The sequence below is a fragment of the Lissotriton vulgaris genome, chromosome 1_1 (assembly GCF_964263255.1).
Source record: "Lissotriton vulgaris chromosome 1_1, aLisVul1.2, whole genome shotgun sequence".
Taxonomy (NCBI): Eukaryota; Metazoa; Chordata; class Amphibia; order Caudata; family Salamandridae; genus Lissotriton; species Lissotriton vulgaris.
This window is the reverse complement of record NC_141685.1, coordinates 834571002-834589552: the sequence shown is the minus strand read 5'-3', so window position 1 is coordinate 834589552 and position 18551 is coordinate 834571002.

Sequence of the window (18551 nt, the reverse complement as noted above, 5' to 3'; positions counted from 1 at the left end):
TGTAGAAGAAAGTCTGTGTTCAATCATGCACAGCATTGAATGCCATAAGAAAGTGCCATGGAGCAAGAGCAGCAAGGACCACATAATGACAAAAAAACATGGTTGCTGGTACAAATTCAGACATGCACATGACATGACAAAGGTGTGCATGAGATGACAATGGCATTTCATGCTCAGATGTAACGTCTGCCAGGGCAGAGTAATCAACAAAGAGGCTTCACCGAAATAATTTTTTGCGCTAGTCGTCAGATGACAACATGTCCCTGTAATCACAAAATATGCACGTGGCGCATGCTATGTATTGATACCTCACACCATGGACAAGTAATGAATGTATTGCAACATCATGTCAGTAGGCACAGTTGTGCATATACAAACAATGTGATGATTAGTCAACTGTGTGGTGTACAAACAGTGAATAATACACAGCTAACACGAAGATTGCGGGGTGCACTACAATGACCATTTCTCATCTGACCCACAGGTGACCAAGAACTGACTGCAGAGGACAACACCAGCAACCTGCAGAGCCAGTCTCCCCCCCAGACCATCGACTCTCGGATGTTGACTGCCGGGATTCTTTGGACAAGGAGCTCAAAGTCAGCCCATCTGGTGTGGGCACATTAAATTCGGTCGAAACATGTTGACTTTGGCAGTCTTGGGAGGGTTGATGTGAGTTCCTAATATTCTCACAAATAAACCCATCCGTTCTATTTGTAATCCTGTCAATGGAATGCTGGAATAAAGAAATTGATAGAGTACCCACGAGGCAGTTTTAGTTTCACATTCCACTGCACTTCTTCTTATCACTGTTCCCAGTCAGGGTTGGTAGCACTTTATACTCACCCATATATGTTTTGTTGTTTATGTTGTTTGTTTAATCCCCCTCCCCTATGCTCCATCCTGTGGGTGACTACGCCAGGGTGTTTTGTAAGCAGACCCGATGATGAAGCATTTCACACACAGACTTGTGTGTGAGTGAGAGCAGTTTTACTAGCACTGTGTGTGCCCCCGTATGTTTTATCCAGGTTCCCCTTTCCTCTCTACCCCTCTTGGTATGTTTAATGTTCACCCCCTCTCAGGTCACCATAGTAAAAAAAGAATCCTTACACACATGCCGTTGTTTCTGATCTGTGTTTATTCCAGTATGTGCAGTCTCCACCATGATTGCATTGTACCAGGAGTATTGGATGTATGTAGGCAAGAAGAGGCGGAAGGGACCTAGGAAAACACAACAGAAAAATACTCACTAGTCTGGGTGTGACATCACTGACATCACACAACACTAACCATCAATCCAATCCAACATGCACACATCACAATGAGACATGTCACTGATGATCTTTTGGATATATTTAGTAATTTTTTCTCCTTTGTCACTTTCCCATGAGTTTCAAGTATTGAATTGCCTAGGTTATTATATTTCATAAATTGTGTTTTCCTGACCTAGGAATTACTATATTCATATATTCAGGGGGTCCTTGTTACCTATACATATCACATCACAATGAGCCACAGTGCCAACATACACAAACTGTAGATGTACCGAACTACCCTGTGCAAGAAACATTGTCAGCCACCACTGGGTCAACAACCGGATGCAGTCACAAAGCTCACATACACCCTGACAATAACAGCAACATCATCATACAATTGGTCCGTTGTACAGCATCACTCACTTTCAATTGAAGTAGCGGGTGATGAGCTGTAGACGCAGGTCAACACCTTCCTCCTCTCCACTACCCTTGTAACTGGACACGGGTTGGTTTACAGGTGGGGGCCTTGCCTGCTCATCAGCATCCAGGAGCAGGGGGATCTCCCTGCAAATGGCCAAGTTGTGGAGAAGGCAGCATGCCACCACACTCTGACACACCTTCCTGGGTGAGTACATCAGTGCACCTCCGGTGTTGTCCAGGCAGCAAAACCGTGACTTCAGGAGACCAAAAGTACGCTCCACCACACAACGTGTCCGCCCATGGGCTTCATTGTAGCGTATTTCAGCTGGTGTCCAGGGATTTCACAGTGGGCTCAGCAACCAAGGATGGTTGGGATATCCAGAATCACCTAGGTGTGAGAAACACAGAGAAACCTTGTAATGTTACTGTGGCAGAGGACAGCATATCACACACAGCAAGCTTTTTCACTATGCATACTCACCCACAATCCATGCACGCTTTGGAAGCAGATTAGCCATCAGCTGTGGTACAATGCTGTTATGCATGATGTATGAGTCATGGGCTGAGCCTGGAAATTTTGCACACACGTGCGAGATGATCATATCCACCTGGCACACGGCTTGTACATTTATGGAGTGGAAATGTTTACGATTTCTGTAGATGTGCTCACATGCCTGTGGTGAAACAAGCTCAACATGTGTGCAATCAATGGCACCAACAACATGGAGGATGTGTCCAAGGGTGCTGGACACCGTGTGCTGGAATGATCCAGTGGCAAAAAAATGCAGGGCGGCCATCAACTTAGAAGTGGGGGTGAAAGCAGTTGGATATGTCCTGCGAGGCTGCAGGTGGGGCTCCAACATAGCACATAGATTTTGTAGGTTGGCTCTATCCAGACGGAATTTACGGATTACCTCCTCATTCTCCATGACTGCCAGCACTGTGAATGGACAATGCAGATTTGGTCTACTCCTAGTTGAGGTCAAAGTGGACACATGTCAATGCTATACACCATGAGATGTGTACAACATCTTACGTTTTGACTGACACAACGCCAATAATGACTGTTATCATATTTGAGTGACAGACCAGCTTATATGTCGGGACTCCTTCAGTTACACAACTCGTACACTTGTCCTCTTTCACACAGAAAGTACCTCTGAAACAACATCTGACTATCAGAATGCACAAAGGGATATGGCCACATCTAGCATCAGCATATGTGTGAAACTGCTACACCACTGTCTCATACCTAGCTGCTGTACATGCCACACATTCATGCGTAAGTTGAACTTGGCACACATCAACAACACAATGACAATAGGCTGTGCATAAACTACAAGTGTGTGCATTAGCCAAGAAAGGTAGACCATCAAATCTGCACATTGTTCATTGAGACATACATCACTCAGATTTTCCAAGCACCTTCACACATTGACATGTGTACCTATTGGAGAGTCCATCACAACACTGTTCTGTGTACATGCCCATCAATATCACAAGTTACATGTGAGGGAGTACATGCCAATCTCCCAAATCACATAAACAAACATGGCATGTGTAGTCAGCCGTGGGGTAAATGTTACATAGCCAATGTGTGCACAATGATGTGACATTAATCATGTGGCCACTGTGCACTGTTGATAACTGCCCATTGGCCACTGACACAGCATGATGTGTCCATGGTGATGTGTCCAGGTGCTGTCACAGTGCTCTGCAATCCAAATCGCAGTCACTCATGTGAATGTATGGCACCCAAATTGCGGTAGCTACTGCCTGGCATCGGCGATGTGCCACCACCTATCCCCAAAACGTAAGAGCGGTAGTGATAGCCATATACACATGCCCAAATGGTGGTTGGCATGCCCCACCACCCAAATTGCAGTCACTCATGTGAATGCCTGGCACACAAATCGCGGTAGCTACCGCCTGGCACCAGCTGTGTGTCACATCCATGGAGCATGCCCTTACAGTAGACAAATGCAATTTTGAAAATCGAGGTAGGCGTGGTCCACCACCACGGGCCAGTCTTTGGATGCAATTGAAAGATGCACCACCTCGGTAGTGCCCGCCTGACCCCTGCAGTGTGTCATCGCCTAGAGCATGCCCTTACAGCCAATGGGAACCTTAATTGCGGTAGACAAATGCAATTTTGAAAATCTCTGTAGGTGTGCTCCGCCACCGCGGGCTGGTAATTGGATGCAATTGAAAGATGCACCACCGCTGTAGCACCTGCCTTGCCTCTGCGGTGTGTCACCACTATGGAGCATGCCCTTACAGCCAATGGGAATCACAATCGCGGTAGACTAATGCAATTCTGAAAATCGGGGTAGGCGGGCTCCACCACCGCGGAGCCTGTCATTGAATGCATTTGAAAAAGGCTGACCTAGACCACCAATTGCAGCAGCTTAGAACCACTGAAACGACCCCAGTGGGCTATATATACGTGGAAAGAGCCCCACATTTCCACAGCTCACAGTGCCTGCTGCCTGAGACCCCTCACCTGCTGCTGCCTCCAGGGACTGCTGCCTGAGACCCCTCCAGGGACTGCTGCCTGAGACCCCTCACCTGCTGCTGCCTCCAGGGACTGCTGCCTGAGACCCCTCACCACCCACGGCCACTGCTGCTGTCACCTGGCCACAGTGATGTCAAGGACTGGGAAGATCCTGGCCAGTCCCTTCACCTGCGAGGAGCTGGAGGTCCTGGTGGACGAGGTGCTCACACAGTATCCAAGGCTATATGGTGCCCCAAATGTCGTGGTAAATCTTCAACAGTGTGAGTGACAGTGCAGCGGTGGGCACACGTGTAGTTGATCTGATGCAGTTTGTGGCTGAGAGTGTGGGGTTGTGTCATGAACTGCCTAACATGCTGTCTCCAGGGGTAAGGGGGGGTGTACCTTATTTCACACGTTTCCATGCCTGCACATCAAGATTGGAGGGACATGTATTATCTTGTCAGCCATACAGTGACGCAGAAAGTTTGTAATGCAGGATTCAGTACATTGATTGCTTGTGTGAATGGCTGTGTGGGTCCCTGTTGTTCATCTCAATGTGAGCCCACCTGGCCTACACTGTCAACATTCAAAGTGTCACATGTGTCTTTCGTCATTGCTCTCCATCAATGAGCCATCTCAGCCCTGTAGATTGCACACAACAGGCCCTGTGAGAAGGATGTGGGTTTGTGAGATCATGTCCCTCAGTGTGACATCCATGACACAGTGAGCCATTCACAGAGCAAGGACATTGAGGGCTGCGCAGTATTGGACACAGTGAGTCTAGTCTCAAACACATGTTGATATATAATGTATGTCTTGCTCTACCTAAAAATGGACAGTAGATGTGGGCTGACTACACATGGCTTTCTGTGCTGGCATCCTGCATGTGTATGAGATGGGCAGGTACTGTGTTCCCCCTCACATATGCATGCATTTACATGTGCTTCTCCTATAATGAGGTACCATGTGAGATGCATTCTTGTTTCTGAAAGACATATCTGTGGATGTGTGATGAGTCACTATCATGCCACTGTACAAAGAGATTTTGGTACATAACACTGTGTCACTGATGTTTTCCACCTCTAGTCTTCCATGCCTGCAGCTCAAATTACACCAGCGTAAGGCCGTGTGGAGGGCCATTGCATGTAAGGTGCGGGCTCTGGGTGTCTCCAACTGACGTCGCACCCAACATCACAAGAGGTCGGATGACATCTGCCGGCTGAGCAAGAACGTGGCGGAGATGCAGCTGGGGCTGCTCCCTCGGACTGGCAGGTTGGCGGGGCGGAGCATGATACCACTAATGGCTCGCATCTGGCTGTGACACAGCCTGAGCTGTATGCACGTTTGAAGGAGCATCAGCAGCAAGCTAGACATGAGTATTCTTGGAAGGGTGACTTTGGATGTGTGTGTCTGCATGTGTTCACAGCCTGTGCCAGTGCTGGGCAATGTGATGTTGGTAGTGTGATGCAGGTTCTTGTAAGTGGCCTCTGTGTTGGGTGCAGCTGTAATGCATTTGCACTACCTATATGTATTGACCGGGTTTTTGGTTCTATTTCTGAGTGATGGTGACTTTACCTTGCTACCATCCTAGATCCCTATTCTTAGCCTGTTTTGGTCCTTTTCAGGCCTCTTTTCAGACCTAGAAGCATAAACTAGAGGATAGCTGCTTTATATGATGATAGATCCCTTATTTCTGACTCTAATCCATCTATTGCCTATTGGCTTTGACATAATTATGTGTCCTTTCATCATTCTCAGGCCTGAAGACCTATATTAGAGGGCGGATCCTGTAGTTCTGACTGTATATTACCTATTGGTAGGGTTTGTGTATGTATCTTGATAGAGCTATGTGTCTATTTCATCCTTTTCCGGCCTACAAGGCCCAGAACCAGAGAGACTCCATTTTGCTTTCTGCCTCTGCAGACTGAGATGCTTGTAGGTCAAAGTGTGATGTTTTAGTTATGAGGTGTTGTTCGCTCTTTGCAAACTAGAGAGAACCGGCCGGAGCTGAATCTTATCAAGAAATGTCCCTGGGGCTCAAGTCTCTAGACGAAACAAGCAGCTGATCACTGTGAGAGCGTCTGGAGCAGGGAGCCTGGTACATGGATTTAGTGGGAGGAGGCTACTGGCTGGAACTTTCCACTAGGGGAGAGCATTCCATATTAGCGAAGTGCAGAGAGGTGGAGTTGTCAGAAGCAGTTGTGTTCAGATGGATCTCGGAGCTGTCAGATGAATCTTGGAATGATAGAGTTCAGATGGTTTTTAGAGCTGAAGAAAGCAGTCAGAAGCAGTTGCAGTCAGAAGCAGTTACTTGTCAGAAGCAGTTGTGTTCAGATGGATCTTGGAGCGGTCAGATGAATCTTGGAATGGTAGAAGTCAGATGGTTTTTGGAGCTGAAGAGAGCAGTCAGAGATGATCCTTGGAGTTGGAACTGTCAGCTGGAGCTGCCAGTTTGTCAGAATGTATTGAAGCAGTTGCCAGTTAGATGGAAGAGTTGGAGCTGCCAGTTGGAGATTTTGGAGCAGTTGAGCCAGTGGAGTGAAGCCGTGGTGACAGAGGGAGAGAGCCCTGATTCCACCAGAGAGAGAGAAACATTCCTTTCTTATAGGGTGAGGTATTCTAAACTAGTTTGCTTTACACTTAATCATTCACTTTCCTTTATTTCCTAGGCTATATTCCCTACTGTATTGTTGCACTGATTAATCCCTTTTCTTTCAGCGGTGTGCAGTCCTCTTATAATCCATTATTTCCCTTTTTAGCTATCTACAGTTCCTGTCAGCTATATGTGGATGTGTTAGTAATAAAGCTTTATGTATTCCTTAGATGTGTCTATTTCCCTTTACTTTTCAGGCTATGTCTAGATTGCTAGTTATTGTGATGTTATAATTTGCTATTGTGTAATAAAGGGACCCCAGTTCTTAGTGAACAGCTGTGCAAGTGTTATTTTTTCATGACTAACCTTTCTTCTAGCCAGATGCTGTTATGTGGACGGATGTGTTTCCCGTCCAGGTAAGTGGTAACTGATCAAGGGAGCAAGGAGCGCCTAAATCAGGGAATAACCTTTACATATAGTAATTACATTTGGTTGTTATCTTCTAGGACAGAGCTAACCCTTCTTTTTACCCAAATGCTGACAGGAAAAGGATGTGACATTCCCTTCCCTGCAGATAATTGAGCATGGAAGATTGTGTGTAGATCAGGTCAGGAGATAACCTTTAAATACTACAATATGGCCATTCTTGTGTGAGAGGATTGAACTGTCTATCTATCACATAACCTATAAAATTACATTCCCAGTAGATATTAGGTATATAGAGAAACTTCCCAACAGAGAGAGAGAGAGAGCACCAGGAGGATACGGTGTGTATACCCGTAGGATTGTGGCTTGAGAGATAGAGAGAGCACCGGGAGGATACTGTGTGTATACCCACAGGATTCTGGCTTGAGAGAGAGAGAGAGCACCGGGAGGATACGGTGTGTATACCCATAGCATTGTGGCTTGAGTTCGAAAGAGAGAGCACCGGGAGGATACGGTGTGTATACCCACAGGATTGTGGCTTGTGTGAACACTGATTGTGGTCAGTGTGTAATGGTAAGTGATCAGAACTGCCCCCTTCAATATGAGGAGGAGGGTAGCATAGTCTGGGCCAGATTGCCGTGAGACTATAAGGTGAGATCATAGGATGTGACATGTAATTCCTTAGTAATCAGTGAGTATTCCTAGTAATCCTATAGATTTAGTGGTGTTTTTGATGATATGAGCTTGTTATTGCTAATTCCCCATCCCCAGGAAGATACCTAGGTACTGTGGTAAGTAGGCTCCCGGGAGGGAGATGGTGACGTTTCAGCTGGATTTGTGGTGTCTTGGTAAGCTGGTGATATCTGGTCTGAAAATCCGGTCGTTACACTATACTTCCTAATGTTCTTTGAGTAATGGGCATTGACATTGCATTGAGAGCTGTGGGCTTCAGGTCTTGTCAGCATTGGGTCAATGTGGGAAATACCATGTAAGGGCACGGCAGTGTGCACATTCTGAGATGCTTTCATCAATGTGTGCATTGCCTGACCTCAGTATGTTGATGTTTAGACCTCTGACACCAATATACAACAGTAGTTGTGCCCCACAGTACAACATGGTGTAAGGCATAAGCTCATGGCAAGTGTGGACAGTTATGTTGTCGTCTGTATCTGTGTTATCCCCTTTTTGTGCACCCAGATATGCCAGTGGCAACATGTGGTGGGGTACATCTTTGCCCCCTTCAGGGCCCTATGTGTGCTCAGAGCTATTTGTGTGTCTGGTTGGAATGAACGTCATCAGACGCCAACGGTGATGCATCTATGTTGGCTGGCACAGGGGGACTCAGGGGGACTCAGCCTCCTCTTCCACCACACAACGTACAGTGCCTACCCTCCCACCTACATCCACTAGTGCTGTCCGTGTTCGCACCAGTAAGAAGGGAATAGTGTCCTTCACCTCTGGCACTGCTGCCCCTGTCACCCCTGCTGCCATCAGTGCTGAGTTTGTGGACCTTTTTGAGCCAGCTGTGTGTGGGCCAGGCAGCTCTCCTCAATGCCTTTCTAGACCACAACAAAAAGTTGACACAGGTGGTTGCTTTCATAGAGGGCATTCATTCAGACATGGGTGGACTACACTGGACTTTCCAGTCTTTGTCCTCCACTGTGACAGCAGCCCTTCAACTGGCACAATCTCAGAGTCCAGCTCCAGTCCCTTTGTCTACCCCCCTGCTGGTGGCCACATATGATGATAGGGACCACACACCACAGACACCAAAGGCTAGATACAGTACACCCAGCACACAGCAGCAGCAGCCCAAGAGGTCCAGGGCACAGACACCATCCCTACAGAAAATAAAGACACCCCAGAGCGCAAAGACAAAAGCTCGTCAGGGAATACCAAGGGCCACAAAGGAAAGAAGCAGGCCTCAGGGTCACATGCCTCAGAGGCATCCCCAGCCCAGGACTCTCCTGTCCCAAAAGTGTCTCGCAGTGACAAGCAGACGGCTTCCCTGCCCACTGAGAAGATGGTGCCTGCTAAGCGTACACATAAGAAGAACTCCACAGCAGATTCACCCACAACTTCTACTCCCATCCAAAGCCCTGTGAAGCAGGAATAGGAGGGCACTGTAGGGGGTACACCTGGTAAACAGGGGATGGAGGGGCATAGGCAAGGCCAGGCTATTCTGGTTCCAGCGTGGCAAGGCCAAGCCATGCTGGATCTAGCATGTCCCCAGAGGGATGGGCACTGTCTGAACTAGATGCAGCTTTGGTGGTGAGTGTGCCTGTTGTGTACACACCACTTTCCATTAATCCCAAGACAGGGAGGCCATTTTGAATCCCAAAGAAGTGGAAAGGCACCCCTCAACAATCTCCCACCCACACTGTCTCACGGCAGCATGACTCCACCTCCACGTGCCACTACACCACCTGGTCCAAGCAGCTCTCCAGCTTTCCAACCCAGTGATGCCTCAGCCTCAGCTGGGACTCTCCCAGGTCCAGTCCTCCGACTTTCTCTGACACACAGCTACCTTCCAGTCTGACTGACAGCAAAGTCTGAGTGGAAGTCCCCCTCACACACCTGTCTCACCCACAGCAGTGCCTGTACTGCCCATTGGTACCAACCTAACTGTGTTGCTGACCATGGCAGTGTACAGTCACACACATTCCCTGTACAGGATCTCATGCAACTACTCTGAGCATTGGACTTGCCACTGGCCTTGATGTGTGCCCCTTACCTGAGCAGCTTCTCATGGACACACTCTGCACTTTGCCCTGGACACTGGCCTTGTTGTTCCCTGCTGTTTGACACTTGCCTGTGCAGGATCTCATGTACCTCATCTGCTCTTTGCCCTGGCCACTGGCCTTGTTGTTCCCTGCTGTTTGCCACTTGCCTGTGCAGGATCTCATGTACCTCATCTGCACTTTGCCCTGGCCACTGGCCTTGTTGTTCCCTGCTGTTTGCACCTTGCCTGTGCAGGATCTCATGTACCTCGACTGCACTTTGCCCTGTCCACTGGCCACGTTGTGCCCTGCTGTTTGCCACTTGCCTGTGCAGGATCTCATGTACCTCATCTGCACTTTGCTCTGGCTACTGGGTGTGTTGTTCCCTGCTGTTTGCACCTTGCCTGTGCAGGATCTCATGCAACTACTCAGAGCATTGCACTGACCACTCGCCTTGATGTGTGTCTCTTACCTGTGCAGCTTCTCATGGACATACTCTGCACTTTGCCCTGGACACTGGCCTTGCTGTTCCCTGTTGTTTGCCACTTGCCTGTGCAAGATCTCATGTACCTCAACTGCACTTTGCCCTGGCCACTGGCCTTGTTGTTCCCTGCTGTTTGCCACTTGCCTGTGCAGGATCTCATGTACATCAACTGCACTTTGCTCCTGATGTGCTGCTGTGTTTGCTATGTGATTTCTTGGCATGTGCATCTGTTGTGTATCCGATGTGGCGGTGTGCAGAGTTTGGGCTGCGTTGTCTCTTGCAGTTGACAGCTGTTCTGTGTGTGGTGTTGTATTTGCATGCCAGTGTGAGTGTTTGGTTGGCGTGTTTCATTCAGATGTGTATGCCAGTGTGTTGTGCCTTACTTGTGTGTCTGTCACATGTACGTAGGTCCATTCTAGTTCCTGTGGTTGTGTTTGGTGTGTCCTTAGTGTTTCCTCGTCTCATATTTGAGCTGTCTCTTGTCATTCTTGTGCATGTGCGTGCATGTGCTACACTATGACACCATGTTGACTTGATGGGTGGTCTATGTGTCTTTGTACGCCCATTTCTCCCAGTTTGTGTCCATGATTGTTTTGGTTTGTGTTGATGCACTTCTTGTCTGTGTTGTGGTATGTTGTCTGTGCATTGTTCCTGACTGATGAGTTTTTGTACTTCTGTTGGTTTTGTGCTCCCATTGCCTTTCCACAGTTTTGCTGCACAGGTCATGTTTGGTCTTGTTGTGGTTTGGTGTGTGTTTTTATTGAGTTATGTGTTTGGCTGTTATTTTTGTGCACACATTGGTTCAGGCTTTCCTGTGTGTGTGATTGTTTGTCAGTGCATTGACTTGACAATATTGGCACCCTTCTGTGTGTTTGACACTGGTGTAGTGTGCTGCAGGTGTGAGGGAGTATGTGTGAAGGTTTATACGTGTGTTTGACAGTCATGGTGTGTTAAATGGGCCCTGTGTGTTGTGCTCCTGACATACTCCTGTCCAGTAGTTGGATACAGATGTGTGGCTGTTCACTGTTTGACTTCATTCCCTTCCTTTCATCCCTGTGCCTATACATGGGTTGAATTGCTGTCTCCCTGAGTTGTTGCACTGAGATGACTGTGGTTTGACTTCACTCACTGTGCCAACCATGTGTGATTTGATTGGCTGAGGGTGTTGTTATATGGTCCTTGTCTTGCATGTGATGTACTAATGCTTGGTGGTTGGCTCCTTGGCCTTCCATTTGTTTGCATCTCACTTTGGCTTTCCTATTTGTTGTCCTCCATTGCTGCTGGCATGTGGTCTGTGTATGTGGCTGTGTGTCAGTGTGGGGTATGTCTGTGTGACTTGGCAGGCTGTGTGTACAGTTGGGTGATTGTTCATTATCTGTGTGTGTGTTCATTTTGTGCTTGGAGTCAGTTTCCTTGCCATGAGTGTGGTGTTGTTATGGTGTATGGGTTGCTCTGATCCTGTGCTTCTGTGCTATGCGTTCCTCTGCAGCCACACCAACTGTGGCTGTTTCCCTAGTTGTTTGGTGTGTGGTACAGGGTGTGGGCTCACCTGGCTAGATATTGTGCATGGGGGAGCACAGGTGGGGCACATGGCATGTCCCTTCATGTTGGTGGGGGCTAGTTTGTGGAGGGTGGAGGTGTGGCCCTGTGGTCTTTGTGCACTACCAATGCCTGGCGGCAGCCCTGCCTTCTACATTGTGTGCATGTTTTCACACGGCTTCACTGCTGCAGTGACGTGACCGGGACATTGCTTTAAGATCACGGTAGATGGGTGTCCTGGATGCCGAGGGGTGCTTTTGTATCAGGTAGGACATGTGTTGGCACACTTGTGGATATTTTCCTGTCCCCACCAGGGTGTCTGATGTGGCCAAGAACACCATATCAGCCCAGGAGATGTGTGTTGTGGTTGTGTGCGGGATAGTGTGTTTGCGTACCTGATGCATCGTCCGCGATGGTGCATGAGTTGCTGGTAATGTATCAGGTACAGAACCGGGAAGACGTGTATCGCTGGATCCACTGCGGTCATGACCGGGTGGTAGGGTCCGGGACTCTGGTTTCGCGCGCCGCTGTTGTGCTTCCGCCGTCTCTGGTTGGGCGGTTTCTGCGCTGCGACTGTATGTTTGGGGAATCCTAATTTGTACGGCGGACGGGACATCATTCCGCACAGCGGTGGATCTCCATTGGCTCCCACCACCCTGGTGGCGGGCGCACTTTGATGGGGGGTTCGCTTTGCACCGCAGCGGATGGGAAATGGGCTACATTTGGCTATCCTAATATGGCGGGCGTGAGGGCCGCAGCTGGCGTGCGGAAAAAAACATTTTCCGGGAGCACCACGGTTGTACCTCTGCCTGCCATCATAATAGACCCCATAGTGTGGAGTAAAATACAATAGAGTGTATTGGTGTGTTGCACATTAGAGTGGCATGGAGTGGAGTGGAATGTACTAGTGTAGAATAGGTAGTAAACTGTTATAAACTGGAGTGGGGTCTCATACAGTGGAGTGGAGTGCTGTGTTGTATAGAAAAGTGTTGTATAGTGGTATAGGGTGCAGTACTTTGGAGTGTACTGGCAAAAAAAATAAGAAAAAATATGAAAAACTGAGGAAGTATCGTCTTTGAATTTAAGGGTGACATTGGAATAACACTTCTATATGAGAGAGTTTTGCGTGTGGTGCGTACGTAACAAAAGGAGGAATCCAACTAAGAGCCATAAAATACAAAAGATATTATTAATCAGAGTTCCCAATAGGACGAATTGCCTAATCAACTGACGGTTGAAACTCTGCATACAGACCATCTCCCTGCATTTTCGCTAGGATATCCATACAGAGTCCACAAATTGTTGGGACGAGCTTTGTTCTGTCAAAAGGTCCTGAGGAAGGTGGTCTGAGCCCACCGAAACGCGTCGACCTAGCGTGACAGTTCACATAAAGACCTGTGACTCCTTAGACACAGATAAAGAGTGTATTTTGGGTGAATGATAGTGTATGTATGATACATTTGTGAGACTGTTTAGATGTGCTCTCTGTATGGTATTTTGTGTATATTTTTTTATTGTTTACACATGCATTGCTAATTATATATATGTGTTGATTCAAATTTTTATGAAATGCGAATATAATGAATTCATATATGAGAAAAAAAGTATAAATAGTAATTTTGCAAAAAAGTAAAAAAAGAATAAAAGAAGAAAAAAAGTAAAAATATGAAATAAACAAGTGTGTTTGCCATGTTTTGAAGGACTTTTTTTGAAAGTAGAGATTACACAACATTGGTAAAGAAATTTGGGCCACGAGGGAATTAATCTTTGTTAGTGTACTGGTAAAAAGTCATAACAATATATTAGTTAGCTATTTTAATAACTGTCTAATATATTGTTATGACTTTTTTACTCTAATATCTATCTCTTTTTAAACATTGTATGTAAACAAAATCAAACAATTAAGGCATATCTTTTGTTTATTAGAACAAAGGAAAGAGATTTTTTCTCTGGTCATCAGTTCACTTTGATTCTATTGTATGTTTGTTAGAATCATTGTACACCCATAGATTCATGTTAACTGTTTCTTATCCAGGTATGTTTCTAAATATATAGAGTAGAGTAAGGTATAGTGGATTAGTGTAGAGTGGGGTGGCATACATTGATGTGGCATAGCATAAAGCTGAGACAACTGCTATAAATTGGAGTGGCTTCTCAAACAGTAGAGTGGAGTGCTTTGTGGTAGAGTGTTGAAAACAGTTGTAGGGTGGATTAGAGTGCTATACAATAGAGTGTATGGGCATTGAGTTTAGTGCAAATTTGAACAGTGGAGTGTGCAGGGATAAAGTGGAGTAGAGTCTAGTAGAGTGGCATAGAGTGTACTAGAGTTTTGTAGAGTGGACGTATATAAAGTGGAAGAGAGTACACTGGACTGGCGTAGAGTGGAGTGGCATAAAGTGGAATAATGTAGAGAGGAGTAGTGTAGACTGGAGTGGCATACAGGTGAGTGGCATAGTGTGTAATAGCATAAAGTGTATTATCATACACTGAAGTGGCATAAAGCGTAAGAACGTATAGTGTAGTAGCGTACAGTGGAGTGGTGTACAGTGAAGCGGAATAGACTGAAGTGGTGTATTGTGAGGTGGGGTAGTGTGTAATACAGTGGAGTGGTGTACAGTGGAATACCATACAGTAGAGGGGCAAAGTTTGAAGTTACGTACAGTGTAATAGCATGGAGTAGAGTGGAATAGAGTGGAATAGTGTAGAGTGGAGTACAGTGAATTGACATAGAGTAGAATAGCATAGCGTAGAATAGCATAGAGCGGAATAGCGTAGAGTAGAATGCCTTAGAGTGGAGTGGCATACAGTGGAGTGTTGTACAGGGGAGTGGGATAGAGTGAAATAGCATATAGTGGGGTGGCGTGGAGTGGGAACCAGTTTCAATTGGTACATCTTGCCAAGTTCTCTTCTAAGAAAATGAAATTTTACTTGTTGCCTTCCCCAGGGTTCTGCCCTTTCCCCGCTGCTTTTCAATTTGTACCTCCTTCCTTTAATCTCCTCCTTGCGAGAAAGGAAAGTTGGGACATATAATTATGCTGATGATCTTCAATTGGTCTTCAACATCAATCTCTCTCCATTCTCTGCGTCTCACTTTCAAGACACTATGATCTTCATAAGTGAATGGATGAACGAAAATCAATTGAAGCTCAACCCTGATAAAACTGAGCTTATCCTCACTGTCAGGCTTGCTAATCCATGGAACTCCAACTTTTGGCCTTCTATCCTGGGTGACCCTCCCCTTCCGGTCAGTTCAGCCAAATGTTTAGGCATAGTGATAAGGAATGACCTGTCCTCAAAGGCTCAGATCAGCTCGGTGGTCTCTGCTGGGTTTTTTCAACTGGATAGAATTAGGAAGAACAGCAGATTTCTGTTTAGGGAAGCCCTGGCCTTAGTTATCTTGGCTTTGGTCATCTCCCAACTGGACTATGCCAATTCACTCTATGTAGGCATCCCAGCTTACCAACTCAGACGCCTTCAGCTAGTCCAGAATAAGGCTGCTAGACTGATCTTTCACCAACCTAAATGCCATCACGGCAGACCACTGATGAAAAGCCTCCACTGGCTCCCAGTCGCCATGCGTTGTGTTTTTAAGTTGGGATGCACTATTTACAAAGCTCTCCACGACAATAGTCCAGCCTCAGCACAATTTCCTCCACACTAGACAGGTCTAAACCCTATCTCCTCGGCCACTGGCTAGTCTCCCCCTGGTAATTACTCAACCTAGTAACCCCTCTCATCCGGGTCTCTCCATATCCTAAAGATGCAGACGCCTTTGACCGTTACCGGCAGCACCTATGCTGGGGTCTTTAGCTGCCACCACCCTTATGGCATGACTATCTTCCAAAAGAAAGAACAGGTCACTCACAACATTTGGTACGCCCCTTGCAGAGAAGCACCCTTGGGCCCTTGACCTAGGTCCTGGCTGGGACACAGGCATCCAGTCCATGACTCACCACCACACTGGCAATGCCGGGGAGGGCTGAGGTTGCCTGGTCAGGCAACCCTGCAGCACACTCTGCCATGTAGCTCCACAGAGAAAATCCCCTCAGGACCCTTGAACCCTATTTTTGTTCTTCCCTGCAAGAAGAGGGCCTAGGCACCCAAACCTAGGAGGTTGCACAGTAAGTGGGGGCCAAGCATACCCAAGACCATAGGATTTGATTTTGATATGATTTGAGGATTTATAAAGCGCAACGAATGCCCATGGGCGTCTTGGCGCTAAGGGAAGAGTACGGGACCAAGCTGCTCAACATAAACAAAACTAGCCCGAGATTAATAACCATGTTTTTATCTCTTTTCGAAAGGAGAGTAGCGAGGGGCTATTTTTAATTGAAATTGGAAGCTGATTCCAAGCCTTTGCTGTATACAGCAGGAAGCTTCTCCCTCCCCACCTGACCTGTTTGTATCTTGGAATCTGGATCAGTTTTAGATTACTTGATCTGAAGGACCTAGTAGGCTGATACCTTTCCAGGAGGGTTTTTAGGAACTGCGAGCCTACCCCAAGGAGGGCTTTATAGGCCAGACATAAGGATTTAAATTTTATTCTGTTTTTAATGGGGAGCCAGTGCAGAGATCTCAATCTGTGAGCTATTGGCTCGTGTCTGGGTATGTCTAGCACCAACCTCGCTGCTGCATTTTGTAGGCTTTGGAGTTTTGCTAGGTGTTGGGTCTGGATCCCCGCATATAGCGCATTACCGTAGTCCAGTCTTGATAGAGCCAACATTGTGACTACTGTTTTGCAGGATGTCAGGGGGATGAACGGTAGGAGTTTCCTGATCATTTTCAGGATAAACCAGATTGATGATGACAGTTTGTTAGTTTGTGCATCATAGGACAGTTTGTTGTCAAGGAGCATACCTAAATTCTTTACCTTGTGCACTGGAGATGGACAGTGACCTAGGTTATCTGGCCCCCAATCCTGGGACCATGTTTGCAGGTCCGAACCTAACAGCATCACTTCACTCTTGTCTCCGTTCAGCTTGAGGCAGTTCGTCTGCATCCAGTAAGTTATCTGTTCCATACAGTGTTTGAACCTGGTAGCTGTCTCTAGGGCATTGTTTGAGATTGAGACCACTATTTGAGGCTCTCCTGTCTTAAGACAACTCCTTGGCCTCTCTGGCAGCTCTGCTGAAGACCACCTGGGACCCTAATGACCCCCTTCTGGGACCCTGACTGGTGACCATGTAGGCACAAGCTGCCACCTTAGGACACCTGCCTTATACTCTGCACTGCAACAGTGCACCCTTCAGAAGTCTGCCAGACAGAGTCCTCTGCAGCCCCATTTGCATCTCAGACCTACAGTTCTGGACAGAAGTGACTACACCAACCCAGTCAGAAGCACAGGGTCCCTTCACTTACAATAGGCCTCACCTGGCTCCCTGGTTATGCCACTGAGGCGAACCGGCCTTTTGTATCTTGCTGAAGGCTGCACCTATCAGCTAAGCCCCCTCAAGGGGCCTCAGGGATGTGCCCCAAGGCTGGTATACCTAAAGTGCACCAGGCAGGAGTCTGTTAAGGCAAAGCCTCTGCAGCCTGTTATAACAGACGTGGCTTCCTGCCCCTCCTTTTTTCTTGGAGTCTGACCCCACAGGACATACCTGATTGGTCACTCGGCCAGGAACTGCTATAGCCACCACCTCAGGTTAAAAAACTCTAGGGTGTCATCCTTTACTCTTCTTGGGAAGTCACATATCCTACCCTGATATCTTAGGGTCCACTGCCACCCTCATCCTGGAACCTAGGGAGTCCGCCACCTCAACTTAGATTCCCTAGGTGGACTAAATGACTGACCATGAGAATATCTAAGGATATATGATGATACAACGCATGTTATTACAACGCATGCTTTTACATCGCATTTTTTACAACGCAAAAACTTTTACAACGCATGTATTTACAACGCATGTTTTTACAACGCAGGTACCTTTACAACGCATACCATTACAACGTAAGTATTGTTAAATATATGTTAATTTTATAATCGTAAATTAATTGAAAAAAATATAATTTAATGTAATTTAATTTAAATTTAATTTTAATTTATTTTTACCCTGTACCCCTGTACCCCAAAAACCCAAAACTGACCCTGAACCCCAAAAATACCCCTTTACCCAAAAACCCAAAACTGACCCTGAAACCCAAAAATACCCCTTTACCCAAAAACTAAAAACTGACCCTGAACCCCAAAAATACCCCTTTACCCAAAAACTAAAAACTGACCCTGAACCCCAAAAATACCCCTTTACCCAAAAACTAAAAACTGACCCTGAACCCCAAAAATACCCCTTTACCCAAAAACTAAAAACTGACCCTGAACCCCAAAAATACCCCTTTACCCAAAAACTAAAAACTGACCCTGAACCCCAAAAATACCCCTTTACCCAAAAACTGAAAACTGACCCTGAACCCCAAAAATACCCCTTTACCCAAAAACCCAAAACTGACCCTGAACCCTAAAAATACCCCTTTACCCCAAACATATAAAATTTAAAATATAATTATATACTTACCAATACTTACGTTGTAATGGTATGCGTTGTAAAGGTACCTGCATTGTAAAAACATGCGTTGTAAATACATGCGTTGTAAAAGTTTTTGCGTTGTAAAAGTTCCGTTGTAA